Raw genomic sequence first — 14,554 nt, 5'->3', positions numbered from 1 at the left:
GGGGAAGCCTGGCAGTGCATGGGACAGGACGTCTCTCACAAGCATCAGGCCACTTGTACCCTGAATTCCCCTCCGGGAAGTGGGATGGTGAAAGGACAAGGGCCCTGGTGCTTCCCATTGCCACCAGTGAACGGGGCTGGGCTTGCCCTGGACTGCAGGTAAATGCACCAGACTGGATGCTCACACCTAGCCCCATGCCCGCTTGTTCTTAGGAAGGAAAATAGAAATTTTCTGAGGTTTTCTTTGGTATTTCATGTTACGGTGAGGTTCCTGTCTTGGAAGTGATGCTTGTGTTTTATCCTCCTTTTTCAGCTGCCCCATAAGGTGGAGGATACAGGAGGGAAGCATAAATTTTATGTCGAGGATGTGTCCTTTGAGATCGTGACTCCCCTTGGCTGGCATATGGGATACTGTGACCAACCACGCTGTCGTGTTTTATGTCTTTCTCTGGGACAGCTGAAGTGCTAACATGTGACAGATAGCTTTATAAGATGGATGTACTGGCAGAACCAACATGTTTTACTGAGGTTACCGAGAGTTTTGTAGCTGTTATTCATTAGCACAGGGAGCGCCTATATGTGTCCCTATCTCTTACTGCAGTAGCAATGCTTGTCTTGAAAACCTGCTCATCTGCTTTCCCCCTCTTTGCAGTTTCTCCAGGCCATGCTGCCCATTTAGCATTTCCCTGAGCTACAAGGGACAGACTGAGCGTCTGGGAATGTGTGCACACATCAGATGACCCGAAACAGCCTGCTTTTTTTTTTCTTTCCTGTTACTGGAGCACTCAGGTGCTCTTGCTTTGAATCTCCCTCTTTGTTATCTACCCGGGCACTTGTAGCTGGAAGCGTGTGGGGACAGGGACAGTTTGACACAAGAGTGGACAGCACGGAGGAGCAGTCTGACCTGCTTACAGGCTCCACGCGCTGCTGCTCTAACGACGATGGTGATTTTTTTTCATGCATGTTATTGGAAGAAGGAAGTAACTGTTTGCAATAAGTCCTGTATTAATCAGGAGCTGGATTTCTGGGGACCTTTTTGCCTGTTTGTTTTGTGCTCTGAGTGACTCACCTCTGAGCGGGACACTTTGCAGCCCTGCGCCTTTGTCAGCCCTGCCTGGGTCTGGCATTTGTCAGTCACTCGGAAGATGGGAGCTCAAGCGAGAGGTTTTCCCAGCTGCCAAATATCATACGTATTTAGGGAGGCTTTTGGTCCCAGCCTCAGGGGAGCTGTCAGGGTTCTGGCTGCTGGGCGATGCTCCTGCCAGGCTAGGGGCCAAAGAGGAGAGGCGAGGTTGTCCAAGTCTCTCGGCTAGATAACGCCTGGGTTTCACCTCCAGCACGTGATGCAGCTGTTCTGCAGCTTGTGCATGCAAACGCTGTTGAAAACCAAAGGGGCATGGGAGAAGAGGAAGAAACATTTCATTTCTCCTCTCCCCTCCTCTGCCTGTTCTTGTCATGCTGCCATTCTCCTCCTCCTGCCCCGCTCCTCAGCTATTTGGCAGAACCGCTGCCATTGCAAATGTACGTGACTAATCTGTTACTTGAGGAACGGGGAGGCAGATTCACAGGCACGGATGACCTAGGCTGTCAGGAAGCTGATGGGATTCTCTGCTGGGGAAAGTTTTAATTTTTTTTTCAGAGGGCTGCTCCCCTTGTTAAATGACGGGAGATACTCATCTAAGTATTAGATGCGATGGATACGGTCTCTGTTAAAGAGGTGGCCATCTTCCAGATGTGCTGCACCAGGACAGCACGTCCCCCTGCTTCCCCCCAGACCTGTGGATGCCATTCCCTCGCAGTGGCACGGTGCCATTAGCCGCGGTGTGCTCACCTGAGCGCAGAGGCTCTGGAAGGTCTGGGTGTGAGATCAGGGCAGATCTTTACTCGTTCACCTCCTAACCAGCTCAGGCAGAGGCCTGAGGCTGTGGGACCTGAATGCTCTGACCTGAATACAGCCAGGTGCCTGCGCTGCAAGCCTGGTCCTCACCTCCCTCCACTGCTTTTCCTTGCTCTGTTTCAGCTGTGCATCCTTAAGTGATTCAGGGGCTCGGGGCCAGAGGGCTTTCTGCCTCACCGAGCTGATCCCGAAGAGAAGGGGTGTTGTGCCAGGAGGTCTGGGAGGCGAATGTCATTTCATCACTGTTCTCCTGGGAGAGGTAGAGGGATCCAGCATGGGAACAACGGGGGTGGGGGGCAGGGGTTAATGAGGAGAAATGGGATAAATTAAAGCAGGGAAAATCTAGGCCAAGGATTGGGGGAAAACATATGTTTAAATCCTTGCAAGCCAAGAATTATTTGCTCAAAAAAATAAAATCAGTAAATTCCAGAGAATGACTAAATTATTGGACACAGCTCCTAACTAGGTACCTAGAAAATGTGTTGAATCGGGCTGTCAGTGTGAATTACTAGCCCAGCTCTGGAAAATATACCCTAGGGAGCACCAGCTTTCCTGATTTTCCACTGATCATAATGCCAAAGTGAAATCTCCTGAGGCAAAGGGCTTGCACATTAACTAACTTACAGTGCCATCTAGCCCCGTCTAAGACATAAGACGTTTATGAGTGGCTGCTAATTTTGTTCCTGTAACCAGGAGGCTGAGTCACTTGCTTGAACCCACCTCCTATCCTAGGACATGTGCTTGGGGGGTGTAAGTGTATCTTCGAGTATATCTGTACGTGCACTGGGATGTATTTTTGAAGACTCGTCCACGAGTCACAAATGTAAATGCCTGACTGGGAGCCATCCAGCTGGACAAATCCTATGTTTTTTCATGGCCACTTGATGTGGGGAGGGCAGTTCAGTGTTGCTTAGGCCTGCCTGACACTTCCCATTGACGAGACCTTACTTTGGATAGCTTAGAGGTTTGCCATCTGCAACTGCTTGGGCTGGAGCATTGGGTGCTGGGTGCTCACTGCCGGCTATTTGTAAGAAGCTTCCCCAGAGCAGTGTTTGTACAGCTCCCGAAGGTGAGCTATGGACCGATGCGTGGGTTTGCTCATTCTGGAATGAAAAAAAAAAAAAAAAAAAAGAAAGCAAATACAAAAGTACATACGCGATAGTGCTACTGCTACCGTTCATCTTGCGAAACACACTGGGGGCAGAGGGTGGTGGCTCTGGCTCCTGCTGCCCACGGTGTGCTGTGGCTGCATCCCTGTGCCCTTCACCACCCCCGCTGCAGATACATTGTCCCCTGAGAGATGGGGCCAGGGGGCAAGCTCTGGTGACCTGCCAAAGGCCACAGAGTGGAGAAAGATGCTGTGGGCTCCCAGTGCAAGGGCTTGGGGCCCCCCGAGGTCTGTGAGAGTCCTGAAGTCACTGTGTTGGCTCTTTGGGCAATGGCTTTTAGCCCACGTGGGCTCTGGAGGGTTTCGGGGGGTGCTGCTGGGGGCCGTGGGTTCAGTGCAATATTGTGGTTTTGAGTCTGCTAAGCTGGTGTCAGCCTTGCTTTTCTGACTTGCAAAAGACTAATGCAGGGAAGCTGACCAAAGGTAGCAAGGTAGGGAAGTAAACCTTTTCCTATAGAGGAAAACACCCCTTATCCTAACTGGGCTTGGATTGCAAGTGTTGTTTTGCACTTTCTCCTTTATGTTTCTTTTTTTTTTCTTCTTTTTTTTTTTTTTTCCTTGTGTGCTCACAGTAATGTCCGTAGCCAGACATATGCTCATGGCCTGGAATGAAGTCGATTGCAATTACATCCTAAGGGAGTCACTCAACGGGGGTTTTGTGAAGGCAGGACGCAGGCTTTGGTGGAGCCTGTCGCTGCTGCACATGTGTTGTTAGACCTCCAAGTGCACTCACCCTGCCTTCAGCTTTGTGGGAACGAGGAGCAGAAGGCTCAGAAATACAGCCAGTCTGGTGCACATCTGGAGGCACTAATGTGAGGCAAAGGATACACCTCCTGTGCTCAAACGAGGTGTTTTCTTGCATTAGTGATTTCAGCGCATCAGCACCAAAATGCTGCTTTTCAAACGCACCCGAGCTGCATCCCCCGTGCTCCGTGTGGGTTCGAACCTTCTGCAAGCGTAAAGGTGCTGGGAGCTGGGTTGCAGGGTCAGGCCTCTCTCGGCAGTACTTTTGCCTGACTTCCTTTATCTCCAAAAGCAGCAAGAAGCACATGCTGCGGCAACGTAATCATTTAATCCAGGCTGGTGAAACCTGTTCTCCAGATGAACAACTGACATATCATTTGCTCCGTAGCTCTGCATATGAATGCAATGTTTGTTGGGGCGGCTGGATATCGGTGCCAGCTTTCCACTCTTATTTCCAGCAAAGCCAAACAGCAGCCTGACTGTGAATCTGCTGCCAGCTCCTTCCTCTGCTCCCTGCAACACGCTCGCCGCAGCCACGTTAGTCCTGGGGCTCTCCCTCCTGGGCTGCTCGCCTGTTGTGGATGCGGTAGGTGCGCAGATCCCTGCCAGGCGAAAGCAGTCCTCGGAGGAGCACGGCGGGCTTGTGGCACTTGGGGTAGGAACGTGTTTGCCAGGGGAGGCAGGTGATACCTGAAAGGGTGCAGCCAAAACTAACAAAGGTGTGTTCGGAGATAGATACAGTGTGATCTTTAGCCCCTGATACAAAGCTTACTTTGGCTGGGGAGGCGGTTCGGCCGTGCCCGTTTGTAAGGGCGTAACAGCCTGGCATATTGCTGGGGATGGGAGGTGCCAGCAGGGGGTTGGAGGGGCGGCGTTTGCTCTTTTCCCCCTTGCAACCGCTGTGAGTTAGCAGGGGCAGGAGAGAGGTGCATCCCCTGTTTCAAGCCTCTGAAGTTCTCCTGTCTGAATGTCAGATGCGGGGGCCAGCGCATGTGTCGGGAGCCAGTGGTTCGCTGCGAATTGCGCAAATGCATGTGCTCGTGTAGGTTTTCTGAGTGCCCAGCACTGACAACATGTCCTCTCCCAAGCGCTGGAGGTACTCCCGATGGGCAGCCTGTCCTGCTCTGCTGCCGGAGGCTGCTAGCCCTTGTTTGCAGCTTCTCTGGTTTCAGCTTCCATTTCTCTTCCAGATTTTGTAATGCGAGTAGCCTGGGCTGCTCGGTAACAGCTGACAGTCCCACAGCCCAGCCGATGGCTCGGTGGCCGCACAGAACCAGGGAGAAGACTCTGGTGTGCTACTGGTGGCAGCCACTGCTCTGACACACAGCATTGAAAAATTCCCAGGTGACTATGCAATGGTTTTGCAGCCGCCTTCTGTTCTTTTTGGCTTATGGAACAAGCCCAGACATTGGGCTGAGGCTCTACCGGGGCCAGTTTGAGTCCTTTGATTTGCTTGATCTGCTTGTGTTGCTTCTGAGGATGGAGAGCTGAAAGAAGCTGCTTGCATTCAGATTGCAACCCAGATTTCTTTAAAATGCCTTTTTTAAGAAAGGCACGTGTTAAATATTTTTGAGGCCAGCACTGTGAGGTTGGCTGAGCCTCCAGAAACGCTTTCCAAAGCTTGTTGTCCAGAATAGCATGCTCTAAAAATGCATTGCATCCAACTGGTCCAGCCTCCTACCCTATCTGTACAACAGGGTTTTTCCTTCAGCTCACATGACAGTGGTCTCATGCAGCTGGTTGCAGAAACACCCTTGCAAGAGCAGCTCTCCTTCCACGCTTGGTTAGCTTGGCACCATCTGAACCCTGGGAGGTAAGAAGCCTTCAGGCCTCTTGCTCCAACTTCATGGTAGCCCCAGTTGCCTGCTGTCGCAGTCCGTCTCCCGTCAGTAGCTCTAGCTGGTGTGGGCGGTTTCTAATGGACACATTTTGTTGCTCACAGATGATGTCAGATTAACAAGCTTGGACATGTGGAGTAACCTGGTCACCTACCAACTGGCCGTGGGTGGGAGAACAGGCACCCTTCTCCCACCCCCCATGGCTTTGCCGGTGTGGCTCTCCTGGAGCAGTCACTTCTGTGGACAAGTTCAGTGTTCAGTTCAGGGCTTGACCCATCAGCAGGGACTGTAAAATCTATTCCTGCCGCCATGATACTTACTACTGGTTTTACTGTGTTCAGCTGAAGCCTAGTAAAGGCATCGGGAACCCTCACTGACTGATCTGAATGGACTTAGGATCCATATTGCTTTAGGGTCCTAAGATCCATGTTAGGATCTGTATTTGCTGCACGTTGCAACAGCTTCCTTTTCTTTCTTGCTCCCTCTTACGCACCCGTGGTGCTAGCTCTGTGCGAGACAAACGCCTGTGGGGCATTCAGGGAGTGCAGGTCTGGGCAGTGTATCACCCTGTCGCCAGGACCCAGCTAGGAGAGGTCAGTACATGTGCACAGCTCAGAGCAATGCATGCTTGGGGGGGATGGGAAGTTTAAAAGGATCACTGGTATTTTATCTTCAGTTTACCATGGCTCAGGTTTGTCAGCAAGACACCACAGTCCTGAAATTTCAAGCCTGAGGCAGAGCTGGGAAGAACTTCCTAGAGCTCCCGGGTCGCTGCCTAGGGCTTTGGACGAAGCTTCTCCCTTCCTAAAAGCAGAGAGATGTCGAAGTGTGATGATTGCATTGGTTATGTGAAGTCCACTCAGACCTATTCACCCCCCTGCCTTTGCATCACTTTTGGGGGCAAGCATTAACTGATAAAGAAAGGAGAAAATCGTGCTTGAAGTTTCTTTTTCTTGCTGCCTCTGTGTCCCACCCGCAAACTCTCCTTTAGCAGGTGCTAAAGAGGCAAAAGCTGGTGCTCCTGCGGAGCAAGATTAGCAGTGCACAAAATGATCTCTGTCCTCCTGGTGCACCTCAGAGCCCAGGAACTCCCCCATCTCACCAGCCTTGCAGCCCCGTGGCCCCAAGCCCCAGACGGCAGGGATGGATAGTAGCAGGCTGCTGGCTGCACTGCAGCCTGGGCGATGGAGAAGATAATGGGAAGGATTTCTTGGTACAAGTACGAGCATGAATCCTCTGAAGAAATATTAAGTCTACTTGTGGTGGGAAAAAAAAAAAACCAAACAAAAAACCACCAAGTAAAGCAAGCACACACACACACACACACGCAAGCATGATCTCGGCCTCACGTAATGTTGGAGGGTTTGGTTGTGTCTGGTTTTTTTCTCAGCTGCTGGTCCTCCGACTCCTCCTGACACGGCTCCGCTGCTGGTGCACAGCTGGAGCGCCGAAGTGCACCGTGGCGCTGCCAGCGCTCCTTGCTGCAGATCGAGCCTTGCACCGTGATACTCGGGGATTTCCTTGAAGCCCTCGTGCCTCTCTGCTGGAGTGCTGAGGCCGCATGAGAATTTTGGCTGTCGACAGAAGAAAAAGGGGGGAAGGAAAAAAGCTAATGAAGAAAAAAAAAGTTTCTTGCACTCACTATTGTGTAAGGGAAATTTAAAAATGGGAAATGGGTGTGATCTATAGCGAAATAATAATCAAAAGAGTATTCTATCTTTTTGCCCTGAGCGGGGCTGTGTGAATTGTTTGGATGATAGCGGGGGAGAAAACAGAGCCCTGCTCAGCAGTGCAGCCCTGTTACTGCTGCAGAAAGAGCAGTGAAAACTTATTTTGCCACTTTGGATGCTAACTCGTGACAGGCAGTGGCTTTAGATATAGTGAACAACATGGTTGGTGCTTCCTACTCCTGGCTGCCGCTCCCTTTTGCCAAAGTCTACCACAGTGGCGGTGGCCCAGTGAAGGGTATGATGGTCCATCACAGATTAACTAACTCCTAAGCCTTAGGATGTTTTGCTAAGTGAGGTGCTAGTCCAGTCTGTGGAAATCTTGGTCTTGAATTATTCTTTTAAATGTTAGACCCTGCCTGCAAAGATGAAGTTTTTCCTGGCCTCGCTTTTCAGTATTGCTGCTATTCTTTCCATCCTCTATCTTCATTGCTTCCACTGTGGGTACAGAGACGTGAGCTTTCAATACCTGCAAGTTTCCATCCCATTTGTTAGCAGCGCTCTGCGTGAAAGAGACCATGAGAAGTTGGAGATGCTACAGGTAAGCATCTGAGAAGTAACCCTCACGTCCTCAATGAGGCAGTGTGTTTGCACGGTTAGGGTGGTGGAAACAGAACTCGTGAGTGACAGAGCAAAAAATCAGCGATTACTATTTGGCAGGAGATACTTAAACTTTGTCAAGCTAGGCAAGTATCTCCATTGTGGTCTCTGACTCACAATTCAAATATGCTGGGAACATTTGAGGGGGCTGGGTCAGTCCTTTAAGCAGTGGGAAAAACAAGGCTTTAATACATCACGGCGTAGCTTTGGGTCTGTGCTTTACTGTTCTGCTTTTCTTTGAGGGAATTGGTGTGGCTGGCAGTGGGGAGAGGGAGGTGTTGTGAAACCGCACACACACGCACACGCGCATGTGATTTTGATCCCTCCTAACAGCGTTTCAGACTCATTTGACTGTGGTGGCTGAGCTGCACCACTCCCGACTTACCCTCCCTAAGGTGACCAGAGGATGAGCCTGTGCGCTGTGGCTGGTGACAGCTCGGTCTCCACCTCTGTCACAGCAGCCTGGCTGGGGTATGCGATGCAGGGGAGCTCATGGAGGGGCTCTCCGGCCCCTTCCACCTACTCTATAGCACTCCCTGGACAAAAGAGTGTCACAGAGCGGCTGGTTAAACCAGGTTTGCAGCTCTAGTGTGTCATCGGTATGGTGGCAAAGAGCAGCCGGGCTGCTCTGGTGAAGCGGGCTGAGGGGAGGAAGGCTTGCCCTTGCCGGCAGCTCGGCTCTCCCCGCTCCGTGCACTGCTGCTGATAAAGCCGTGCAGCTGCCCGGGGAGGGGATGCATTTGCGCCCTTACCGAAGGTGCTTTCTGCTGATACGGCACGTTCCTGAGCGTGGAGGGAAAGGCAGATATGGCCAGACATCCTCTCCCGGACCCTGGTGCATGGGTGAGAGCGGCTGCTGGTGGTGAGGTTGCTCCTCCATCCTCCTGCCTGCTCCTCTGGCTGGAGGCAGCCACCCGCTCGGGGATGCTTCCCGGTGAATATAATTGCAAAGTGCTTTCAGCCCGTGGCTTTGCACCTTCTGCTCCTGGGAGGGGCTGGAGGAAGAACCGGGAAATGGCGCTGGAAGAGGATGGCCGCAAATGAGCAAGACCAGGCAAGGAGTGTCCATATGGCAGACGAGCTGTTGGCTCCGTAATTAAGCCAAATATTTGGGATGCGAGAGGCTCGGCTGTGCTCAATTCAGAGCCTGGCTTCCTGTGTGTTCCTCCCTCCTATGATTTTGACCAGAAATTCCATTTTTGACCTGAAAAATCTTCCAGATGAAAATTTAATTACAAAAGTGATGTATTCCCACAAGAAACTTCAGTGTCAGCAAATAAGCATTTTTTTGATGAAAAAATGTTTTATTCACACGCACAAATAACTGGCTCCCATTGACTCTATGCTAGAGCATTATCTTGGTAACATCTCTAGTGTTTTGTTTAATAAAAAATGATTGTGATTTGCAACTAGCATCCACTAGGCATACAAGTCACAAAGAATTGATACCGACACGGCGGTCCTCCCGTACTGGATACAGTTTGTCAGCAAGTTATTAAATCCTGACGTACGCTATGCCTGTGATTTATAAAAGGTTGCTGTCGGTGGAGAAGTGGGATGAATGAGACATGGGAGTGTTAACCCAGAGAACAAGATTTTCTTTCCTTTTTTGCAACGGATTGCCTGCTTTCTGCACAGCAAAGGTGCAAGCATTTTCCTCCAGCCGATGTGATGTGTAACACAGACTTTGTAAATATTTTCCGTATGCAAAGGGCTTTGCTTGCGGTTGTTATTGGTTCCATATTTACTCCGGATCTTCGCATGCAGAGGATGACTTTTGGCTTGTGAAGAGGAACTTCTCTAAGGCTGGACCGTTTCCCCTCACACAACGAGTCTCTTCAGGATTGTGCGTAACGCACCGAAAGCCTGCTAGGGGCAAGGTGCTTTTCCACATAACAGAAAACTCTGCAAACTCATTAATAAAGGCCAAATAAAATACAGCTTAGAAAGTCAACATGTTTGAGAAGATATGTTGTTCTGGGAAAGAAGCAGATATGGGGTGTGTATTTATGTGAACAAAAGAAGTCTAAACTGTAAACTAGAATATATCTGTTAGCTCATTAATGTGTCTGATGGTGACTAATTCCAGGGGTGTTCCTGCTGCCCGGCAGCAAAAGTGCAAATAAGTGGACAGCTGTGATTTAGTGCCAAATATTTAAACACATCGTGACAATTCAGACCACCCACACTCTTAAGTAAATACAACTTCTGGAGAGTCATTTCAGACCGGGCTGAAGTGCAGAGCAGCCACTTTCATGTGCATCAAGGCCAAACGGTCTTCAAGTATTTGGGGCCAAACTTTGCCCTCTGTTGCACCCTGGGAGCCCCCATTTACTCCACGGAGTTTGCAGTATGTAGCTGAGGGCAGAGCTGACCCTTGATGCTAATCTGACTTTTTCTAGCTCAGTAAGTACAATTTTGCATGTAAATGTGAATGTGGAACAGATCTGGACTCGATTAGCTCCTGAATCCTTGACAAAAAGCCATAATTGTTTATCCAGATGATTTTTCTTTGTCTTTCTTTTATTTTCTCTGCACTGTAAAACCTAGGTTTTAACGGGCTTGTAAAATAAATACACGAGTGTAGATTACAGTGGTATAAAAGGTGTGAGGAAAGCCCTTCCCTTGTCCTCAGCAGGAATAAATGCTCGCTTGGTGCATGCTGAAGTTGTGTTCTCCAGAGCCTTGGGCACGGGTGGCTGTAGATCTGATGGTAGGAGGGAGGGTATTTCCACGACAACGCTTAGCCCGCGGCTCCCATTACAGATGTGAACAGATGTGAAGGACCTGCGATATATATCTTTTTCCTGCTAGGCAGTGAAATCTGTGCTAGTGGCAATATCTGGGGTACAGGGTTGTTGGGGGAGGGGCAAAGCAAGGGAATATTAAAAAATACTGTATTTATCAGGGTAATATAGTCTAGCTAAAACATTTTAATCACAATCATATGGTTATGTGTCACTGCAGGGCAGAGTTAAGGCTGTTTGTATGCCTTGGTTGCACATTGCCACACTTCAACAAGTTTGATTTTATTTTAAGAATAACATTAACTCTGAATTCCCTAGGTTTATAATGCCTGATCTGGAAATAGGTGCAACCTCTTTATATTTTACTTTACTCTGAAATTAGGCTTTCCACTTTAGCTCTATTTCTGTTGGCTTGGCAAAAGCATGGGCTGTCATTTCCTGCCCTGCCAGGTTTGCTGTTTGACTGGAGAAGGCAGTGTATCCGAATAAAGGAACAGAGCAGTAAAAGCAGGGATGGGACATGGATGTCACACACAACGAGCACTTCCAGGGCTGCTGTGCGCACAGCCCAGTTATTGCTTTAACTGCCCAAGCCTGGCTGTCTCCTGCGTGAATGTGTGGAAACCCTTGGTGCACAGATGCTTTTTGCTGGGGATAGAAGAGACCCACATGGGATCGGAGGTTGAAATTCAATGTCATGCTGTGGAGGCGATGTCAAGATGCCAGCTTCCAGTTAAGGCCACTGGAATCGGTGGGATGATGCTCAGCTCACACCAGGGTGCCTGCGAGCTCGGCCCACAGCTCTGGGGCTACATGCTGTAGCTCTCTGTGTGCCAAGATGGAGGGGGTCCACCTGGCCAGGGATGGGGGTGCAGGGATTGTCCCCTGCAAGGGAAATCACTCCGTTTGCCTCCCTGCAGGGGAAATCACCTCCTGCCTCTTGTGACAGGGAGGGCTGCTGGCTCAGTGAGCTCTGGGGATGGAGTCAGTGCCCCTGCTGTTTTTAACGCAGGTTTCTTTGGACAAGGCTCCTTCTTGATAGCTGGGACATGGCATCATCCCTGGAACTCTTCTACCTCTGCCTTGGCTTCTGCCTGCAGCCATCACCTCCTCCCCCTAGTCCTAAGCCTCATCCTGCTGGGCTTTCTGCTGCACATCCAGAGACATGGTCCACGTGTCCCTGCTCTCTCCCTCGCTCTCCTGTGCATGCTCCCTTGCTCTCTCCCTCATTTACCTCCCCGTGCACCCATGCCCTACCCCCTGACTAAAGCCAAATTGCCCTTTTTTTTGGCAGCTGGCCTTCCCAGGGGCCCAGACTAACAGAAGCCTGAGCCCTGACTCTGCCTGTACCTTGGCCAGAGTGAAGCAGCTCCTCACAGACAGATAATGTTGCCTTAAAGGAGAAGGGATTTTTTATTTCCCCATCACGCTTACCCATTTGTTTCCCAGTTCCAGTGGAGAGGGGGATGCCTGTGCCAGGGACCCACTGCCACACAGTCACCTACGGGGAGTTCCCCTCTTCCCTGCAGGCTCATTCCTGGCTGTGGAGTTCATCTCTGAGCCAAGCCTCCCATAATTAATGCAAGCCTCGCTGTTGACTTTCAGCAAGTTTTGGATAAGGCCTTTCCAGGACTTGCAGCTTTCCTTCAGCTCGGTCCTTGCATGCCAAGTGATGAGGCTTCCAGGGCTTCTCCCGTGGGATGGCTCCAGTGCGTGCATCTCACTGTCAGGAAGCTTTTCCTGCCTCTCGGCCTAAATTTTCCCCTTTTCAAATGTCATCCTGGTACTCCTACTTAGCATGCGCTTTCTGTGCTTTTTGCTCCCTCTGAGCAGGCTGATGCTTTTCCCTCTCTGCTGCCTGGGCTTTTCTGGTGCTTGCTGGCTCTCACCTGCTTTTCTCACACCCGCCTCAGCTTAGGCAGTCAGGGCATATTATCTTACAGCTCATTTCCTTTTATAAATCAACCTCCTGGCCAATTTTCCTTTTTTTTTTTTTTTTTTTTTTTTTTTTCCTCCTCCTTTCCCCTCCTCCCTGCGACACAGGATTGATTTCTGGATGTCTGCTCCACAGTGCGGAACATTCTTCTCTCCTGTTCGGGCTGACAGCATTTTTAGTGCAAAGTGCTGACACTGCTTTGTCGCGCTGGGCAGCCAGCCCTCCGGTAACCAACGGCTGGGGATGGGTAGAAGCACAACCACCTCCGAGCTGGAGGTCCTGGGAGCAGCCCGGGCAGAGGACCCTCAGCCAGTGCTGCTCTCATGCGCTCTCCAGTATCAAATGTGGGTTGAGCTGCTGCTGTCACCTTCCCCTGTGTGGCAGCATGATCGCTGTCCCCTGTTTGTCCGTCTTGCCACGGATTTCATGGATCTGAGGGTCCTAACTTGCTTCCAAGTTTGGTCTGCATGAGCAATGGCTCCAGTTCAGGGAGCACTGGAAAGGAAGAGGGGCAGGTTCTGCCCCACGCTGAGCACACATGAAATGACTGCATGTGCCTCATTTCTTTATCAAGCCAGGCTGAATGCGCTTCCTGATGAGGAATATAGCAGCACCAGAATGGAAAAGAGTAAGTGACACCTTGCTTTCCCTCCTGCATCCAACTTCTTTGCTACCACATGGATGCAGGTTTTGTTCAGGAGTAGGACCTGGGGCAAAGGTCTGAGCTGCCCTCGCACTTGCACCGCTGCTGGTTTTGTGTTCTTGCTTTGCCGAAGCCAGAAATGGAAGGTTTCACCATGCAAAGCAGCAAACACGACTGTGGAGGTTGCCATGACAGCTCCGAGGAGAAACTGGGTCAGCCCTGCAGCCCGTGGAGGGGACCAGCAGTGGCTGCCTGGTGGTCACCCGTAAGCCCACAAGAGCAAACATGTCCCAGCACTTGTTATTGAGCTGACTGCATTGGTACTTTATTTCCTAGGAGGAAACAAAAGAGTTGTTAACTTGGTTACCATTTTAAACTTGGTGTGGTTAAAATGGTTGGTTGTAACCCACACCACTGCCATGGCAACAGAGTTGCTTTGGGTTTTTTTGAGCATGCAATGAGAACAACTTTCCTTGGCCATAAGTAACTCTTCAGAGAAGACGTTGAGAATGTAGTATTAGGAATGAAATACTGAGAGGCCTGATGATACCAGGCTGGCACAGCTGAATACAGGATTATTTCAAAGTTAAAAAGAAAGCTCAAAGGATGGAGGCTGAGAAGGTGCTTTGGCCAGTGAATTTTCTTCAGTAATAGTGGCTTCCATGAGCTTAAGACCAGGTTTTGAAATGCACCATTGTTTTGACATCAAAATAGGTTTTTCAAAAGGCAAAACTGGGTGTTCATTGATTATTGACATTGGAGAATGTGGTCATGAGCGTTTCAGGTGCTCATGCCTGAGGCCAGTGAAAGAACTATCCTTTTTTCCAGCCATTTATTCTCCTCACCTTCTCTATCTCCCCCTCTAAGGTATTATACTGATCTATCAATTCCCCTTTTCTCCTCCTACTTGCCACTTTCTAGACAGGTGACACCACTGTCTGGGATCTGGGTATCCTCCTTGGAGAACAAGAGGGATGGGTAAGTTACATACACCAGTGCCCATGGTGGAAGCAGGAGTCACCGCTGTTCCTTTCCTTCGACATCACCCATAGTGCTGCCGTCGGGTCTCTGTGCAAGGGAGGGACAGACACTGAGGGCCTACCACCATGTGGGTCGTGTGTTATCAGCAGTTTCACAACAAAAGAGTTTTAGGCTTAACTCCGGCTCTACTTTTGTGTTGATCTCAGTGACGGGTAACAGTGTGATCTGTTTAACAGTGCGACTATACAATCTGTGTTTATTACCAAGTCAAAGA

At 50.1% G+C, this 14,554-nt stretch overlaps 1 long non-coding RNA gene across 1 annotated transcript; it reads left to right on the top strand.

The window, feature by feature from the left end:
* The first annotated feature begins 3,537 nt into the window (after nucleotides 1-3,537).
* Nucleotides 3,538-5,850, top strand: LOC129735733 (uncharacterized). Its single transcript, XR_008731573.1, has 3 exons — nucleotides 3,538-4,527; nucleotides 4,999-5,152; nucleotides 5,751-5,850. It is a non-coding gene; the product is annotated as an uncharacterized LOC129735733 (long non-coding RNA).
* The last annotated feature ends 8,704 nt before the right edge of the window (nucleotides 5,851-14,554 follow it).

The sequence above is a fragment of the Falco cherrug genome, chromosome 3 (genome assembly GCF_023634085.1).
Source record: "Falco cherrug isolate bFalChe1 chromosome 3, bFalChe1.pri, whole genome shotgun sequence".
NCBI classification, from domain to species: Eukaryota; Metazoa; Chordata; class Aves; order Falconiformes; family Falconidae; genus Falco; species Falco cherrug.
Note: the sequence above shows the minus strand (reverse complement) of the source record. Positions and strands in the feature narration are given on the sequence as shown.